At 39.9% G+C, this 7,927-nt stretch overlaps 1 pseudogene; it reads left to right on the forward strand.

The window, feature by feature from the left end:
- The first annotated feature begins 5,917 nt into the window (after positions 1-5,917).
- LOC138398061 (heterogeneous nuclear ribonucleoprotein A1-like) lies at positions 5,918-6,872 on the forward strand (annotated as a pseudogene).
- Positions 6,873-7,927: the final 1,055 nt, after the last annotated feature.

Genomic DNA, 7,927 nt, shown 5'->3' on the forward strand with positions numbered 1-7,927 from the left:
CAAACTTCATCAGTACACTTTTAGTTAGAAGCAACCCCAAGGAAATTTCTCCTTTTAGACATAGTTTTTATTTATATATGGAATTCTAGAGTCAACCTATAAATTATTGTAATTAATTCATTAAATATTTGTATATTTATAAGTACATTAAAAAGAGATGAATTAAATTCACTGGGCTTCATAGAATGAAACCGTAACTTCTCCAAATAACTTCTACTTGGAAAGATCCTAAAAGTTCTACTGCACTACTGTGTAATCTGTTTTTCAATTTTGCTGCTTGGTTATTATTCACTAAACTACCATGTCCTGGTGCAGGAAAACATCTTCGTAAATTACTGAAACTCATTGAAATTCTATGGGAAACAAATTTCTTTGAGTTTGCCTTCCAAGAATTTATTGTCATTTCCTAGTAGCTTTAGTCACTGATATCTGATAATTTTTTGAAATTAGAATATGTTATCTAACATTTCTAGTTCTCGGAATAAATTACCTGAACTGAGTAAAATTTGCTTGAAGATATTAAGCTGGAATAGATGTTGAAGCAACTTGGATTTTAGCAATGATGTTTTAACAGAATTTTTTAAAGTGTTAAGATTGAAGGGGGAGTCAGAACATTCTAGTTGCCTTGGGTTGCTTAGCAAGGTGACACCAGGGTGTTGGATAAGGTCAGCCTGGAAGCTGACGTCAGTTGTGGATAATGAATGAAAAAAGTCTAAATACTGCAAAATGAGAAAAATGTCAATGTTGATTTTTACAAGTACCCCACCAGTTAAGTAAGGTGATTTCAACCTTAAAAATAAGAAAATCGACCCTACTTAGAGCAACACGTTGAAAAGAAATAACTCCTAAATATAATCACATGCCCAGCCCACTCTCTCCACCTGGGCTGAGGCTTCGTTTCACAAACATTACCTCCAGACTGGGTGAGCCAGGCTGTTGCAGAAGGACGTGATCAGGATTGAACATTTAGCATATTGACTGACACTGCGTCCCTGTTTTGGCAATTCTTCCTTTTTCCATGAACAAAGGAGGCCAGGGCACTTCTGAGAATCCTTGCAGAGACTGATTACTTTAAAATGCCACCAACGAAACACCTGCGTTGTGGACTCATTGTGCTGTGCACTGCGTTCCCCAAATGAAATGGTCCTCGGAGGGGTTAGGCTTCCCCTGGCTTGAGTCTCTCCCTCCAATGGCCCTGACTCTGCTTCTTGGTCCTCACCCCTATTTTGGGACTTCTGTCTCCAGATGTTTTTAGTTTACCTGATTATGGTACCTTCCAGTCAGTGAGGACTGCAATCTGGCACATTCTGAAAACACACAACAACAAAAACAGAACAAAGCCACAGGTTAAATACAACTCACTGTGGCTCTGTTGTTGTTGATCCTTCCTCAGTTACCTTGTTTTTGAAACAGGCACTATTTCAGCTCATTCTAAAATGACGGAGGAGTACACTGAGGCATTTAAATGCTATCTCGTGAGCTTTCCATATCACTGGATCATAGAGAGAAAAACCAAAATTTTGCCGTATGCCCTAATCCATAGTTTTGGGTTCTCTTTACATTTATTATGGTAGGATTCACTGGCATGTTGCTAGAACTATAACTTGGGTATCAGTGGGGAAAGTGGGAAGAGTAGAACACAATGGAAGGACCCAGAGTCTTTTTCAAATAATGCAGATATTTTGGAAAGAAAAGGAGAACCCCCTTGACCTCTGTGACCTTCTTCCCCCATTCCTAATCAGCATGTGCAATCATGAACATGCCTTTCTAATCCTGTTCTATAAATTCACATACACAGGAAATCAACGAATAGAGTTTCCATTGTGGAAATGAACAAAGACTACCCAAATGATAACAAAGCCTATTTATTCAGATCTTGCTGTAGCAAGGGAGTCATCCACTATCATTCGTGTCTGGCAGAGACTCAAAGGCAGGCAGAGGAGTGGGAAATCTTACAGTAAGAAAGGAGAAGGCTTCAGGTGTTCCCTGACTGGGGCTGTTGGCGTGGGGAAGCTGCAGGCAGCTCACTGGGAGCAGGGCACCCTAGGTGACTGGGTAGGGGTGTGTATTTGACTTTCTTTAGCTGGCCTTAAGTTGGAAGCTGGGGCAAAAATCAGAGAAGCTGTCCATTATTAATAAAGTTCTCACCAGCTGGGGCCAATTGCTGTGGGGTCTGTTGTTTGGCTTCTTGGACTTTTGCTGCAGATTGTGGATTAGAATTCTGTTTTTACATATGGTCTGGTCATTCAGTCTGTATGTTTAGTCTCCCACAATAGCTAATTATTTATTCGTAGGGACTCTTTACATGTTCTGAATCTGATTCTATTGTATGTTTTATAATATAATGTATTGCAAATAGTAGTTTCTCCCAGACAATTGTTTTTCATGTTGCAGTTTTACTTTTTCATATAGTCAAAAATCTTTTTCTTTATGACTTTAGGAATTTGTAGCTTTCCTAAAAAAGACCATCCCCTTTATAATATTATAAAACATGTTTCCTAAATTTCTTTTAAATCTTATTATAGTTAAAAATAGCTTTATGTTAATACTTCAGATAAACTTTATTTTTACATGTAGTATAAACAGGCGATACAGCTTTATTTTCTTTTCCAAATGAATAGCCACTTGGAACTAACTATAAGTTCTTCCTCCTTGACTCAAAAGCTATCTTTAACAAATACTAAATTCTAATATATACCTGTGTTTGCTAAAGGACTCTACTCTTTTCCTTCAATCCACTTTTTCTGCCTCAATTACTAATATCCCACTATTTTGACAGCAATATCCTCTTCATTTCAATTTTGATTTCTTTCTTTGAGTTATTGAGAAAAGGATTTTTTTAATGTCAATTTTTGTAGACTTTTTTCCTTCTTACTATTTTAAGCAGTTGTTGAATCATAGTATAAGACAGTGGTCTGTATGATTTCTGCTTTTTGATTGTTGAAGATTTTTTAAATAAAACATATGCATTCAACCTCAAATCCTCTATACCCTTACTGTCTTAGTTTCTAAGAGAGTTGTGTTAAATTCTCTTGGTATGATTTTGGATTTTCCAATTTCCCCTTAAATATCTAATGGTTTTGGATTATATTAAAGGAATAATATTAACTGTGTAAATGTTCATGACTATTATGCTGTCTTGGTGGGTGTTACACCTAATATCCTGGATGCCTCTTTCCCAGGACTGGAAGGCAAATCCATAATTAGGACGTAATTGGAAATCAAAGCCGTCCAGGGTGACTCAATTTGAATTTTTTTTAATTTCAACACAATTGGGGTTCATTCCTCAGCAGAAAACAGCTCTAGTGACCAGGTCCTTCTGTTCCTGAGAAGCAACAATCCTCTTCCTGCTGAATTTCAGATATTTAAATCCGCTCATCAGAAAATCATCAAGTTTGCTGGGCTTTTTTTCTTTCATGGCAATGTTCTTCCTTTTATGCTCTTATTAAGTATTGACACTATAGATGGGCCTCTCACGGTTCTAAGTATCTTTTTGCCATGAGCTGTTTGTACCATCTTTAGATAGGAGCGTTAGGATTGGGGAAAAAGAAGGACTATCTTTACTATAAATTGCTATTGGATTGCTTTTTGAGTTGAGATTTTTAAGCATTTGTTGAAATGGCCACTGTTTTCCATTATCTTGGGAGTGTATTTTGTAGCTGTCAGGTCTGAAAATCACCTCTTAATTCTAAAGTGCCAAGACTTCTAGTTGAAAACCAAAGGTATGGAGTACCAGGACGGTACCAGGGGTGGTGAGTGCCACAGCCACACGCTGCGGTCTTGTGGGATGGTCTCATTTGCACAGACCATTTTTTTCTCTTCAATAGAAACATTCAATTAAAAGTATAATTAATGAATTTAAATCAGTAAAATATTATCAGGCTTCATATATAAATTATTAATTTCAAAAACCCCTTTGTTGTTGGGCAGTGTATTCCAGTTTTTTATTCAAAAGATGTGGTAACAGTGAGCTACTGTAAACAGGGGAAAGCACAAATGAACCTAAGGAATATTCCTTAAAGGAACTAACAAATGTCTTAGAGAGAAAACACTCTCCCATAAAGACTGTTAGAAAATAACAAAATACAGCGTAGAATCAACTGCTAATTTAAACAACGTCGTCTATAAATTTTCTGGTAGTTGAGAGAAATTTTGTCTTTTAATGTAGATACATGATGATTACCACAGACACGACTTTTTTAGACAAGATGCTTCTTCCCTTCCCTATAATTTAGAGCAGGTCAGGTAATTTAAGGAGTTTGAGAGCAAGGGATTTGGGATTTCAGAGTCTTGGAGTCTCGGCCTCTTCCATCCACGAGTAAGAGAAAGGCAAGTCTACATGTATTGGGCGACTGCCGTTTGCCATTTGCCATTTGCCTCTCACCTTCCAGGGCAATATGCTCTTGAGACTCTTCTTTAGATGACTTTGTGATCACCAGAACCAGGGGGAGGAAACAAAGGATACTCAAAACTTCTTAGCAGGGTTACCAGATTTAGCAAAAGAAAAATTCAGGACACTCGGTGAAATATTTAGGACATACTTATGTTAAAAAATTATTCATTATGCATCTGAAATTCCAATTTAACAGAATACATGCTTTTTATCTGCCAACCTTATCCCTTAGCCCAAATTTTGCTAATATAAAATTCATCTTCCTTCCCCAAATAGCAGATTTTTCCTTGTTAGATATTTAGTTTCATTTTCTTTCTTATACACCCCGTGTAAGAGACAAACAGGTAAAGGAATTAGCCAACAGGTGCTTATTGTTTGGGTTACTGAGCAATCAGTTCTTTGTGCATGGAGGATTAACTGTAAATTTCATCCCCAGTCTGAAAACCTCTGGTGGCAAAACATTTTAAGTGACTTTATCCAACAAAAATTGTTCTATTTCCGCAGGAAAGGGTCTTTGATGAGAATATAGGAAGGTGAGAAGAGGATCTATACCATGTATTAAACTTGAAGTTATACCACGTATTAAACTTAAAGCTTTTTTCCCTCAAAACTATTTCAAGAGACAATTTTTGTAATTTCCACACCAATATATTAATACTGTGCTGCAGAGTCATGTTGGTAATCTCAATTTGTAATGGATGGCTGGTTAATTAAAAGATGCAAAATCAATCTGAAAACCCTGCCAAGAATCTATAGCCATTTGGAGGTAAACACATCTGGGATTCTCAGAGAAATTCATTGTCAAGACATCTGTGATGTGGTATCAGACTTCACCTGTGGTTTTCAAACATGAGGAAAACAGTTGAACATGGTGAATGTTCAGTCTCAGAAAGGTAACAGTCTTAGTTTTCACGGATAAAAATTCCATCAAAAACTTAAAAACAGTTTCTGAATGTGATGGAAAACAAACCATGGAGAAACAGGAAACTAGACACACAGTAACAGAAGAAAAGCTTCCGGTTCTAGTTGACATCTACATGTGGGAATTTTTTTTAATGTACGCCCCCTCTGGAAGACAAATTTTTACTATATTCATGATCTGTTTCTGCACACTATTCTACGTACCTCCCTATCGGTTATTACCTGGAAGAGTGCAGGAATGTAAAGCTGACAGAGACTTCAAGGTGACCTGCTCCAGCTACTCTGAGTGCAGAGCTAAGGAAACTCAAATTACAGTTCACTGAAGAGAGGTGGTAGTGGGGGCGGGGGATGGAGGCATGAGCACCTGTTTATATCATTTTTTAGCTAACTGCTAAAAAGTGCCAATGAGAGAGATTTTATTACCTCCAAAATGAACCAGTCAAGTATCGCATTGACCTGAATCTTTTTTCTTAATGCTTCATTAAAATTGTTTTGATTGCATTGTGGAAACAGTGACTACATCACTCTTTTAAAATCAGTTGTGCCCTTCCGCCTGTGGCCGCTGCGGGGGAAGCGGCGCTGAGGCCTCTCTTCCCACCCGCCATGTCGGAGCTTCCTGAAGAGCCGGGCGCGGGGAAGCTCCTCATCGCAGGCTTGAGCTCTGGCAGCACCGGCGAGAGGCTGAGGAGCCATTCTGAGCCCGGGGACTGCTCGCAGACTGTGTGGTAATGAGCCCCCCACACAGAGCTCTCCCAGGGCTTCGGGTTTGTCACACGTGCCACTGTGGAGGAGGGGGCGCAGCAGGGAGCGCACAGCCACACAAGGTGGAGGGAAGAGTGGTGGAACCGAAGAGCGCTGTCTCCAGAGAAGAGTCTCAAAGACCAGGTGCCACTTAACTGTGAAAAAGACCTTCGTTGGTGGCATTCAAGAAGATCCTGAAGAACATCACCTAGGAGACTATTTTGAACAGTGTGGGAAAACTGAAGTGATTAAAATCATGATTGACCAAGGCAGTGGCGAGAGGAGGGGCTTTGCTTCTGTAACCTTTGATGACCATGACTCTGTGGACAAGACTGTCATTCAGAAGTACCACACTGTGACCAGCCACAGCTGTGAGGTAAAGACAGCCCTGTCGAAGCAAGAGTGGCTAGTACTTCATCCAGCTGGAGAGGTCAAAGTGCTCCTAGAAGCCGGTGGTGGTCTCGGAGGTGATTTTGGTGGGAATGACACCTTTGGCCTTGGAGGAAGCGTCAGTGGTCGAGGTGGCTTTGGTGGCAGCCATGGTGGTGGCGGATATGGTGGCAGTGGGGATGGCTACAATGGAATTGTTAATGATGGAAGCGATTTTGGAGGTGGTGGAAGCTACAGTGATTTTGGCAATTACAAATATCAATTTTTAAATTTTGGACCCATGAAGGGAGAAAACTTTGGAGGCAGAAGCTCTGGCCCCTGTGGTCATGGCGGCCAATACTTTGCCAAATCACAAAATGAGTGGGGGGGGCGGTGATATGGTGACTCTAGGAGCAGCAGTAGCTATGGCAGTGACAGAAAGTTTTAATTACTCCCTGCAAACAAAGCTTAGCAGGAGGGAGAGCCCGAGAAGTGACAGGGAAGCTACAGGTTAGGACAGATTTGTGAACTCAGCCAAGCACAGTGGTGGCAGGTCCTGGCTGCCACACAGAAGATGTGTTTTAGGCGGTACTCATGTGTATGGGCAAAAAACTCAAGGACTGGATTTGTGACCAGTGGTATAACAGGTTATTTTAGTTTCTGTTTTGTGGAAAGTGCAAAGCACTCCAACGAAGGGTTTTAACGTAGATTTTTTTTGGTACCCATGCTGTTGATTGCTAAATGCAATAGTCTGATCATGATGATGAATAAATATTTTTTAAAAAAATAAACAACTAAAATAAAATACCTTGTAAGATAGTTTTTCCAGAAAGAAGCACTCTCTCCAGTTTTAGAGGGAAGATGACCGAGTTGCGTTCCCTAGATGTGCAGGGATCTTGATGGACTCTCTTCAGTCCATGCTCACTTTGAAATATGATCCAACATTTTCTGCCTGTTAAAAAACAAGTCAAATTCCACAGTACCTCGTGATTATTGTAAGTGTTAACACAGACTTAGTGGAAGCATAGGGAAATGAATTGACATTGTCCACCAAGAAAACAAATTTAATAAAATGAAATTCCTCATTAAATGTTTCAGAAATTGGCCATAGTTTTTCCCTGGTTGCCTTATTTATTTTTCTTCTCCCCTCCCCCTTGTTGGGACCAAGGGAAAACTTCCCCTTCACCCTCTGAACATTTGCTGAAAATCAACTGACAAAGGGCAGATTACTAGGAGAAAAGGCAAGAAGAGGAAAGAAAGGCCCAGGCTTGCAAAGGTGGTCTTGTTATGCCCATGAAACCTCGCAGGTAGCAGCTCTCAGAAAGAACAAGTGTCTGCCAGACTCCCAAGGTGTCAGATTCTTAGTCTCCCTCTCCCATGAGCCAATCCTTCCTAAATCGGACAAGCAGGAGGACCTGGGAATGCCCGACTGTTTATTTCACCAGTGCACATTTTCTCTACAGCTGCAAATCTCCTCCACAAAAGGCAGCTGTGCGGGGCTAT

This window comes from Eulemur rufifrons, chromosome 17, assembly GCF_041146395.1.
Source record: "Eulemur rufifrons isolate Redbay chromosome 17, OSU_ERuf_1, whole genome shotgun sequence".
NCBI classification, from domain to species: Eukaryota; Metazoa; Chordata; class Mammalia; order Primates; family Lemuridae; genus Eulemur; species Eulemur rufifrons.